We start from the raw sequence: 12,063 nt of genomic DNA on the forward strand, positions 1-12,063 counted from the left end.
GTAGCCAGGCATGGTGGCATGCATCTGTAGTCCCAGTTACTCAGCAGGCTGAGGTGGGAGGCTTGAGCCCAAGAAGTGGAGGCTGCAGTGAGCCAAGATCTTGCCACTGTACTCCAGCCTCGGTGACAGAGCGAGACCCTGTCTCAATTAAAAATAAGAAGAAAAAATATATAGTGATGGGGGAAAATCCCTGATAAAAGTATTTTTATTCTAATTTTCTGCTACTGGGAGCTTTGTGAATTTTACACTCTTTTTTGGGTCAGGGGAGGTAGGATGCTCAGAGCCAAATTGGAAGCTCAGTCACAGTAAATATATTAACCCAGAGAGTTAGCATATGGATTTCTTCCTCCTTTCCTTGCCCCCATTTCTTATTTTTATTTTATTGGATTTTGGTCCTTTGGGAAAAACAAAGTTATAAACATAGTCAATAAATTTTCAAACTGCTTAACAGTGGCAATGTGCTTTTGTATGCTGCCACATGTTCTGAGTATGAAATACAGACCATGATGACCATGCAGATGTTACCAGATATTAAATTGTTTCGAAAATAGATTACAGAGCATGAAAACCCAAATACTGCCTAGAGAAAATATTTTCACGTGTAATTCCCAGGGATACTGTTACAAAATAGAATTGTTATTGCTTTTTTGTTTAAATATAAGAGGAAGGATTTGGGCTTAGATTTATTATATTAGTATATTAACCACCACTATTGTTCTTTTGGCTTCTTGCCTTTGGGTGATGTTTTCTTGTGGAGAATTATTTTCTGTTTCCATCATCTTGAAACAATGTGTATTTCAATTGTCTTTTTCTTTTCCCTGAGCCAACAGACCAATAAAATTCCCATTTGAAAAGATTCTTCTAAAATATTATACATAACTAACAAAACACTAGGACTGCTGTTAAGTTTCACTATTCCCATGAATGTGTTAGATCTGGGGGTGTTTTTTCTGTGATACATTCTCATGTATCATTTAAAACAATACGGTCAAAAAATACTCTCTTAAAAATTAAATGAACAACCACAACCGTCATCAATCATCAATAAATGTTCCTTGAGCAATGTTTCAGTTGTTTTCTTTTTTAAGTCTGAACTTTGGAGGACAGAAAAAGTGTGTATCACATCCACTGAAGACTGACTAGCATAGACTGATTATGTTTCCATTGGAACCTACTGTTGCAGATTCCTTCCAATCTGCCTGACTCATTCCTGGAGGCCTGATCTAATCATGCTCTAGGGCCTGGTCGCAACCAGGCCTTTGACAACTTCTGGGTCCTGTTCTGAAACAGGCAACCACATCAAACCTTCAAGCTGCTGTCCACCTACTTCCAAGCATGAGCACCTCTTAGAATTTGCTGCTGCTCCATCCCCGAATAAGACAGAGCCCCTGGGCATCAGTACAGGAACACTCCAGAGTTCTTATCCTTGCAACCCACCCTGTGTATTAGTTTCTCAGGGCTGCCATAACAAATCACCACAAACATAGTGGCTTAAAATAACACAAATTTATTACAGTTCTGGAGTTCTAATGTCAGACTCGCTGGACAAAAATCAAGGTACTGGCAGGGCTGCAATTCTTTTTGGAGGCCCTAAGGGAGAATCTGTTTCCTTACCTACTCTAGCTTTACAGGCTGCCCACATTCCTTAGCTCTCGACCTCCTCGCATCTGCGAGGCCAGCAATGGCTAGGGGAGAACTTCTAACATCACATCACCTGGACACTGACTCTTCTCCTGCTTCCACTTTTAAAGACTCTTGTGATTATATTGGCCCACTTGGATCATCCATTTATATTAAGTGTTACTGATTAGCAACCTTAATTCCATCTGCAGCCTTAATTTCTCCTTGCCACATAACATGTCAATGGAGTAAAATATTAACATCTTTGGGAGGTAGACATTGTTCTGTCTACTGTAACCAGTCAGCCAGTGAGTGGATAAATGAGTAACTAACAAACTAGTGGACTGATGTGGTTTGGATGTTTGTCCGCTCCAAATCTTATGTTGAAATGTGATTCCCAGCATTGGAGATGGGGCCTGGTGGGAGGTGATTGGATCATGGGGTCAGATCCCTCATGAATGGTTTAGCACCACCCGCTTGGTAATAATTGAGTTCTTGCTCAGTTAGTTTACCTGAGATCTGGTTGTTTAAAAGTCTGAGACCTTTCCCCACATGCTCTCTTGCTCCTGCTCTTACCATGTGACATGCTGGTTCCCCGTTGCCTTCTATCATGATTGTAAGCTTCCTGAGGCCTCACAGAAGCAGATGCTGGTGCCATGCTTCTTATGCAGCCTGCAGAATTGTGAGCCAATTATACCTCTTTTCTTCATAAATTATTCAGTCTCAGGTATTTATTTATAGTAACTCAAGAATGACATAATACATGGACTGACCAATGAGTGACTAGGTCTAGGTGATGAACGTTCAGTTTCTCTGAAACAGCCTGTTTACTGGACAGCCATGGCTAGGCAGAGTCAAAGCTCAGTCCTACCACTTACTCCTTCAGCCCTCTGAGCTTCACCTGTCTTGTCTCTGGCATGAGGATAATAACTCCTATTTCACCGGGTGACTATAAACCCTACATGAGAAAACATGCCAGTGTCTGGAAAATTACAAGTTAATAAAAAGTGTCAAAAGAATAAAAATATGAAAAACAAAAATATGAACCTATATGCCAAGGTACTAAGGACAGAGTCCTAGAGCTGAAAATATCTTAACAGTCATTAAATGGAAAATAAGGAGCTGAGGTTCAGAGAGGGTGTCTTAGTCCATTTACGTTACTACAAAGCAATACTTGAGGTTGGGTAATTTTTTTAAAAAAAGAGGTTTCATTTGGCTCATGGTTATGCAGACTATACAAGAAGCATGAGACCAGCATCTGCTTCCGGTGAAGCCTCAAGCTACTTCCACTCATGACAGAAGGCAAGGAGAGCCAGCATCCCACAATGAGAGAGAAAGGAGGAGGAGGAGGAAGGTGCCAGGCTTGTTTTAATCATTGGTTATCACGGAACTAATGGAACAAGAACTCACTCATCTTGAGGACAGCACAATACAACGTCATTCATGAGGGATCTGCCTTCATGACCCAAATACTTCCCATTAGGACCCACCTTCAACATTGGAGGTCACATTTCAACATAAGATTTGGGTGATGCAAACATCCAAATTTAGCAGAGGCGAAACAGTGTCATTCAGCATATGGCAGAAATAAGATTCAACATCAATGCTGGATGAGAAGCCATGAGACCTCTCTCCTTAATACCTACCACTCGGCCATTTATCAGGACGGGGATGCCAACCAACAGTGTCCAGTGTCTAGCAGATGACAGGTGTGTGCCGAATCCCAGAGCACCTCTTTAAGGACCTTTCTGTTTCTGGCACGTGGGAGCCACTCTCCTTATGCAGACTTCCAACTACTTTTTAAAAATAGTATTTCAGCAAAGTTTCAGTGATATTGGAAATATATTCACCATGGATATGAGGCAAGATACAAAATTGTACATTCATGCTAGCAATAATTACATAGAAATAAACATTTCTGTTTGACTTGACATAAATGTAAACAATGTTAACAGTTCTTATTTTTATGTCATATATGAATACCTTTTATTTCCTTTTATATTTTCTAGATTTTCTAAGTGAGCACAACTTCTATAATAAGGTAAAGTAAAAATGATTATTTTTAAAAATAATGATAATGAGAAAGATGGCATTTTTAATCAATTATTTTTTCTTTATGACCCCAGATTTCTAGAATCTGGATATTCAAAACTAGTATTTCCTTTGTAGTCTCAAAAATATTATTCCCAGCTATTGCTTTTCCTATTTCTAGTGGATTGCTGCCTTATCCCACAAACTCTAGCATTAACTACCTCAGTAAGCATGTGTATGGACCACTTAAAACTGAAATGTCACCATCCGCGAAAACAATAAGTCAAGATGTGTGACTACGCACACATCTCATAGCAATTATCATCAGCATTATTTAACTAATGTTTGCCAGCTTTATATACTAATGTTTGCCAGCTTTATATACTACATTCATTATTCAGGCAATCTCCTTTGTAACATCATTTCATATCCAATAAAGAAATATGTTCAGAGGCTGTAACTCTAAGTAGGAACACGAGTCAGGTCTCTCCTAACCCATTTTTCCCCTCATTGCAATTAGTTTAACCTCTTTCTGAGCATGTTCTTAATATAGGCTCTTACCATGAGCCATTTTTCATGTGTCCTAGTTTTTCATCACTGAATTCTTGAGTAAGACCACAGACATTAAAATGATAACATATCATGTTTAAATTATGGTTAAGTTCAAGGGGGAAATAACATGCTCTGGCTCGAGTTAGAATGAAGGAAAATGATTGCAGATCACGACTATCATTTTCATAATATTTGGACTTGTTTCTGACTGTCACACATGGACTAATGGAGTTACATTTTGAAAGTCAGTCTTGAGCCTTCACAGGTCATGGTGCACACACTCAGGGAAGGGGGAGAGCACATTTTCTTAGAGCCAAGGCCTTAACAATTCACTAAGATGGCAAATCATGTCCCTGTTACAAAAAGATCTCAAAGCCCCTGAATAAAAATGGGAAGAAACAGTTTTACTTTAAAGGGACTATGAATTAAAAATCTATCTCATAAAAATAAAATTCATCCCTACCTGATTTCCAAAGGGATACTCCCAACAAATTAGACTTATGAGATGGTCAGGGTTTATTATTAATAATAGAATACTTCTAGGAGTCTCATAATTGATTCACCTGACCTTCTACATATGTCTCTGAGATTCAGCAATTTCCCAGTACTGCCCCTGTCAGCCCAGCTTGTTTTCCTGAATCCTACATCAGTTGACTCTCTCAACTATACGGCACTGACCACTACCTCTTTATGTAGCTGCAGTGCCTAAAACATTCTGACACATAGAAAGATCATCAGCTGTCAGGACATAGAATTTGCTGATATTACCAGTGCACTCATGACTTCTAAAATCTTGTCTCCATTTTGATAATAATTGTTATATTAACAGATAACACTCACTGAATGCTTTCTATGTACCAGGTTACTTGTACATAGAAAGGTTTACTTGAATGATCTTGTTTAACTCCCATAACAACCATATGAGGTAGGTTTCAGTTATTAAACTTTCCGAGCCTCAGTATTCTCATCTGTAAAATGAGCATGTGCAAAATTACAAAAGGTCACACAGCAGGTAAATACAAGGTCTAGGAATCACACCTAGGAATTTTTAACCCCAGAGTGTATGCTCCTTAACACGGCACTGTTTACCTAACCTTGCTATAAAAATTCCCAAGGTCAGCCTCATCCATTCATGCCATTCTTCAAGTTCATTGAAGAAGAACTTGTCTTCTTCGATAGTTCATCTTGTTGCAAAGAAAGCGTGTGAGTGTGTGTGAGAGTGTGTGTGTGTGTCCAATGTATGGGAATTATTTTAGAATTACTGAAGATTTACAAAAGTATTACATAGAGATACAATAGATCCTTCATCCAACTTCCCTAAGGACCATGCATTTTTTAAAATACTGTCTTCATTCTTCAGATCATCACTGTTGAGCTGAAATTTCAGTGAAACCACAGCATAACAAGGATACAGCCACAAAACCCCACTAATATTTGAACAGTGCCTTGCATGGATGACATTACCACTCCCTCGGTGGAGAAGGCTCTCAGCTGGCCATTTCACACATTATCTGTTATTATTCATGAGTCCCTCTGTGCATAGCACACACACTGAGTTTGCAGATCTGCACATGTTTACATAATGGATCAGAGACTCTTAACTTCGTTGGGTCCTTGACCAATTTAAAGAAGTATCCTTCTTCCTAGAAAATGCAGAGAAAAATAATCCTACATATTTCAGGTAGTTTGCAGACCTCTAAGTTCAGTCTCATCTGTTTTATTTTTTTAAAGCTAACAATTACAGTCTGACCTGCTAACCTCACTATCTTTTCCCTCAATCTTCATAGAGCTCCTCCATATCACTAACTCTGGGGAGGCTGCCAAAGAACTGCAGAATCACTCCTTCTAAGACATGGCTTCAACCATTGAACTGTTGTTGGTTTGGGGCTGCGGAAATGGCCGTTTGCCAAAGAATACACGTAACTGCCACCAGGACAATCTCAGCAGGCAGTAAGGACAGTGAGTCTACTTCTCCCACCGCGTGGAATCCATGACTTCAGGGATTTCCTGACAACACGGGCAGCCCAGCCGGCTACTCAGCCACAGACTTGCTGAAGGTCAATCCACTTATCCATGTAGACCCCAGTGACTACTCACAAATTCGCATTTATGAGACTAATGTTCTGTCCAAGCTAAACATTCTAAATTAAATATTGCTGTCTTCTTTCTTGATAAACTGGAAGTCTGAACTTCTCAGGTCAATATTCTACTAGAGGATCAGGTGGTGATTATGGAAATTGCAACACCTAAAAACAGTCTTAAAAGAGAATCAAGGGACAGTTGGATTCTGAGTGCTGCCAGACCAAGCCAGTGAGTACTTTTTCAAAGAACACAAAACCAAAATGTTTATTGCATTTTCAAATATCAATGGGTTCAAAAATATAATGGGCAATTTCCAATAATACCCACATTTGAAAACAAAATTAGTCTATCCTCAGCATGATGAGGAGAATCCAGGTTTTAGAATTCAAAAAATAAACCTGAGTTTGGATGTGCCACTTACTCAGCTATGTGACTTTGTTTAGCTAAATGGGGAAATAATACATACGAAAAAGGACTATTATGAGGATAAAATGTGGCAATATGCATAAAGTTCTTTGCACCAAGAACTAACTCAATAAATCTTAGTTCTCTCTCCATTAAAATTCTTTCCAGAACTTCCAGGTACCTACAGCAGAAAGAAGGTAGACATTTCTACAACTTGAGAGACCTGAATCATATCAAACAGTAAGGGACCACTTTGGGAGGCCCAGGCAGCCAGATCACTTGAGGTCAGGAGTTCAAAACCCACCTGGCCAAGATAGTGAAACGCTGTCTCTACTAAAAATACAAAAATTAGCCAGGCGTGCCTATAATCCCAGTTATTCCGGAGGCTTAGGTACGAGAATCACTTGAGCCTGGGAGGTGGAGGTTGCAGTGAGCCAAATCACACCATTGCACTCCAGCCCGGGCGATGGAGTGAAAACCTCTCTCAAAAAAAAAAAAAAAAAAAAAAGTAAAGGACTTAAGTAATTAAGGGTACAGATCCCTGTATGCCTGCCAGGGAATCATAAGCCAAGAATGAATATTTAAACTGATTGGGACCAATCCGGGGCAAGACAGAGTCAGTCTTTTTCACCCTGACTCTCACTAAATGCAAATATAAACCCTAGACAGAAAGCATGGAGCAGTTATCTGAGGACTCCAAAAATAATGATAGTGGGTAGATTGGGAAAAGCAGAATGTGAAGAACCACCAAACTGGTGTTGTTTTCCACTTTTTCCTCTTCAATATCACTTAGCTTGGATTCATATTCAGCCCAAAACCCAGAAGTATACACTGGTGTAGCCAGAAAGGGCTTCAGAAGAAGACTTGACTTTTCAGGCCCAAAGACCAGGAAAGGGGGCTGAAAAGATCAGAGACAGTTTAGGAAGTCTCAATTTAAAAAAAATTATAAGTTTCTGTCCCAGCCCCCAGGCAATCCTGCCTCATTGCAGCAGAGGCTAGGCAGGTGCTAAAACTGGGGCAAGTGAATCCTCTGACCTGAGGGCATGGTTGCCACAATCAAAGGCAAACGGCCACCACATTTTGCTTTCTGTCCTCAGCAAACACTAAACATAGTAACCTCAAAGAAATTAATCCCCAGATTTATCATAATACAATTTGAAAACTAAAGACAAAGGAAAAATCTTGAAAGCAGCCGGAAGAAAAAGACACATAACATAAAGGGGAACAACAATTCCAATCACTGTGGATTTCTCCACAGAAACTATGGCTACCAGAAGGAACAAGAGCATTTTTAAATTTCTGCAAAAGAATCATCAACCCTAAATTCTATTTTTCATAAAAATGTCCTTCAGAAATTAAGGTGAAATAAGGGGCAGGGGAGGAGACGAGGAACATCAAGAATTAAGGAAGAGCACAAGAAGTGGTAAATATTGGGGTAAACATCATATTCTTCTCATTATGTTGCCAAATATGTATGATGGTTTAAAGCAATAATTTTAACACTGACTCATGGGATTTTCAATGTATATAGATATAATACATATAGTAATTATAACATAAAGGAGGAAAGGTAAAAGTACCTATATTGTAGTTAGATTTCTCCAGTCTACTCAAAGTTGAAAATATTGAGTAGAAAGTGACAAGTATGTATATTATAATCCCTAGAGCAATAACTACTTAAAAAAAAAAAAAAACCAGTATGGGCCAGGAGAGGTGGTTCACACCTGTAATCCTAGTACTTTGAGAAGGTGAGATGGGAGGATCCCTTGAGCCCAGGAGTTCAAGCCTGCGATGAGCCATGATGGCTACTATACTCCAGCTTGGGCAACTGACTAAGACCTCATCTCTTAAAACATAAAAAAAAAAAACTACATAAAGCAATAGAGTAAAAAATCTCAATAGATAATTTACAGCATTAAAATCAAATAATCCAAAAATAAGTAGAAGAGTAAAAACAAAAAAATGAAAAACAGAAGAAACAAATTGAAAACGATAAAATGGTACACCTAAACCCAAACAAATCCATCACATTAAACATGTAGTCTACTCACACTATTTAATAGATATTGTCAGAGAAAGTTTTTAAAAATAAAACCTAAGAATATATTCTCTACAAGATATCTACCCACTTTAAATATAATGATATTTGTAGGTTATGGTAAAAGGATGAGAAAAATATCATGCAAATGCTAGTCAAAAAATAGCTGAAGAGACTCTATTAAAATCAGAAAAAGATTTCAGAAAAAAATTACCAGAAATAAAAGGCAATATTATATGATTATAAAAAGGGTAAATGTACAGAATGTCTATACTGAAAATGTCAAAATATTGATGAAATAATCAAAGAACACCTATATAGAGAAATATGTCCTATTCATAGACTGGAAGTTTTTGTATTGTTAAAATGTCAGTTCTATCCCCCTCCACAAAATTGATACATAGATTTAATGCACTTCTAACAAGAATACCAAAAAGAGATTTAGTAGATATGCACAAACTTAATTTAAATTGTATATGATAAACAAAATCAAAGGTAACAGAACCACCAAAACTATTGTGAAGAATAAAGTTGGTAGTCATACTTTCTGATTTTAAGACTTATTATAAAATTTAAAGGATTAAGACAATGTCAGAAATCAGACTAATCAGAAAAGAGTTCAACATATAGAACGGAATTGTTTCTAAAGTCCAGAAATAGACCCACACAAATATGACCAACTAATTTTTGACAAAGGTAAAAAACACATTGGAGAAAATTTTTTTTCCAACAAATAGTAGTAGAACAAATGGACATCCATATGCAAAAGGTAAACCTTGACCTGAACTTCACATCTTATGCAAAAATTAACTCAAAATAGATCAGAGATCTCCTTTGCAAAACATAAAACTCTAAAACTTTTAGAAAAAAAAGAAAAACTTTGTTACATGGGGTTAGGCAAAAAGTTCTTAAATACAGTCGTTTCTGAAAAATTTAAACATACATTTATCATACGATCCAGCAATCCTACTTCTAGGTATTTATCTTTGCAAACTGAAAACTTGAAATTCCCTCAATAAAGCTGTACACAAATGTTTATAGAAACTTTATCTGTGATAGCCAAAAACGTCAAACAACTTAAATGTACTTAAATGGATAAATAGATCCATAGATTCATACCGTGGAATACTATTCGGCAACAAAAAAGAACAAACTATTGATACAATGTAACAACTTGAGTGAATCTCAAAGGCATTATGCTGATTGGAAAAAAAACCGTTTCCAAAAGGTTGCATAATGTAGGATTCTTTTATATAACATTCTGGAGCAAAGCAAAACTACAGTAATGGAGGACAGATCAGTGGTTTCCAGGGGTTAAGGATGGAGGGGAGATATTACTACAAAGCAGCAGCATTAGACAATTTGAGGGAAACAAAGAACTGTTTCATATCGTGATTGTGCTCATGGTTACATGCATCTACACGTGTTAAAACTCACAGAAGTTTACACCAAAAAAAAGTCAATTTTAATGTTGATGTAAAAAATAAAATCTAAAAAAACTAGATTGGGGTAAAGGGAGATACTGTCACTCCCCCAAGAAATAAAATCCATAAGTTGGCAATAACAGCAAAAGAAATACTCAGAAATTCAAATCAGGACTTAAGACATTGGGTATATTTCCTTTCAAAGCAAAGTCAGTCCCCTTTATTTTTTATGATTGATTCATTTCTAATTATTTTACTACCTTTAGGGGTACAAGGCGTTTTTGGTTACATGGATGAATTGTATACCGGTGCTGGGCTTTTAGTGTACCTGTCACCTGAACAGTGCACATTGTACTCAATAGGTAGTTTTTCATCCCTTATTTCCCTCCCAACCTTCCCCTTTCTGAGTCTTCAATGTTCATTATACCCCTCTATATGCCGCTTAGCTCCCACTTGTAAGTGAGAATATGTGGTATTCAGTTTTCTATTCCTCAGTTACTTCACTTAGGATAATGACCTCCAAATCCATCCAAGTTGCTGCACAAGACATTATTTCATTCTTTTTCTATGGCTGAGTAGTATTCCATGGTATATGCCACATTTTCTTTATCCACTCATTGGCTGATGGGCACTTAGGTTGATTCCACATCTTTGCAATTGTGAATTGGCCTGTGATAAACATGCACGCACAGGTGTCTTTTTTTATATAATGACTTATTTTCTTTTGGGTAGACCTCCAGTAGTATGATTGCTGGATCAAATGGTAGATCTCCTTTTAGTTCTTTGTGAAATCTCTATACTGTTTTCTGTGGTGGTTGTACTAATTTACATTCCCACCAGCAGTATATAAGGATTCCCTTTTTACCACATGTACACCAACATCTACTGTTTGTTTTTGTGGGGTTTTGTTTTGTTTTGTTTTTTTACTTTTTAATAATGGCCATTCTGGCTGGGGTAAGGTAGTATCATATTGTGGTTTTAATTTGCATTTCCCTGATGATTAGTGATGTTGAACATTTTTAATATTTATTGGCCATTTGTGTATCTTCTTTTGAGAAATGTCTGTACATGTCATTTGCCCCCTTTTTAATGGGATTTTTTTTTCTTGCTGATTTGAGTTTCCTGTAGATTCTGGATTTTAGCACTTTACTGGAGATATAGTCTGCAAATATGTTCTCTTATTCTTTAGGTTGGCTGTTTACTCTCTTTCAGTGTGCAGAAGCTTTTTAGTTAGGTCTTTTTTTTCTTTTTTTTTCTTTCCTGAGACGGAGCCTCGCTCTATCACCCAGGCTGGAGTGCAGTGGCACAATCTCGGCTCACTGCAACCTACACCTCCCGGGTTCAAGCGATTCTCCTGCCTCAGCCTCCCAAGTAGCTGGGACAACAGGGCACCTGCCACCACGCCCAGCTAATTTTTATATTTTTAGTAGAGACAGGGTTTCACCATATTGACCAGGCTGGTCTCGAACTCCTGACCTTGTGATCTGCCCGCCTTGGCCTCCCAAAGTGCTGGGATTACAGGCATGAGCCACCGTACCCGGCTCTAGTTTTGCTTCTGTTACATTTGCTTTGTCATAAATTCTTTACCTAGGCCAATGTCCAGAAGAGTGTTTTCTAGGTTTTATTCTAGAATTTTTATGGTTTCTTAGATTTAAGGCTTTAATCTACCTTGAATTAATTTTTGTATGTGGTGAGAGATAAAGATCATTTCATTCTTCTGCATGTGGCCAACCAATTTTCTCAGCACCATTTATCGAATAGGGTGTCCTCCCCCAGTGTATATTTTTGTCTGCCTTGTTGAAGATCAGTTAGTTTTAGGGTCAGCTCCCCTTATATTTCACAGTTTTGTCAATGGTTTCGTCACCAAAATGAAGACACTACAGGGAAGAGCCCTAATGGCAGAGAAACTGT

This window comes from Pongo pygmaeus, chromosome 18 (genome assembly GCF_028885625.2).
Source record: "Pongo pygmaeus isolate AG05252 chromosome 18, NHGRI_mPonPyg2-v2.0_pri, whole genome shotgun sequence".
Classification (NCBI taxonomy): domain Eukaryota; kingdom Metazoa; phylum Chordata; class Mammalia; order Primates; family Hominidae; genus Pongo; species Pongo pygmaeus.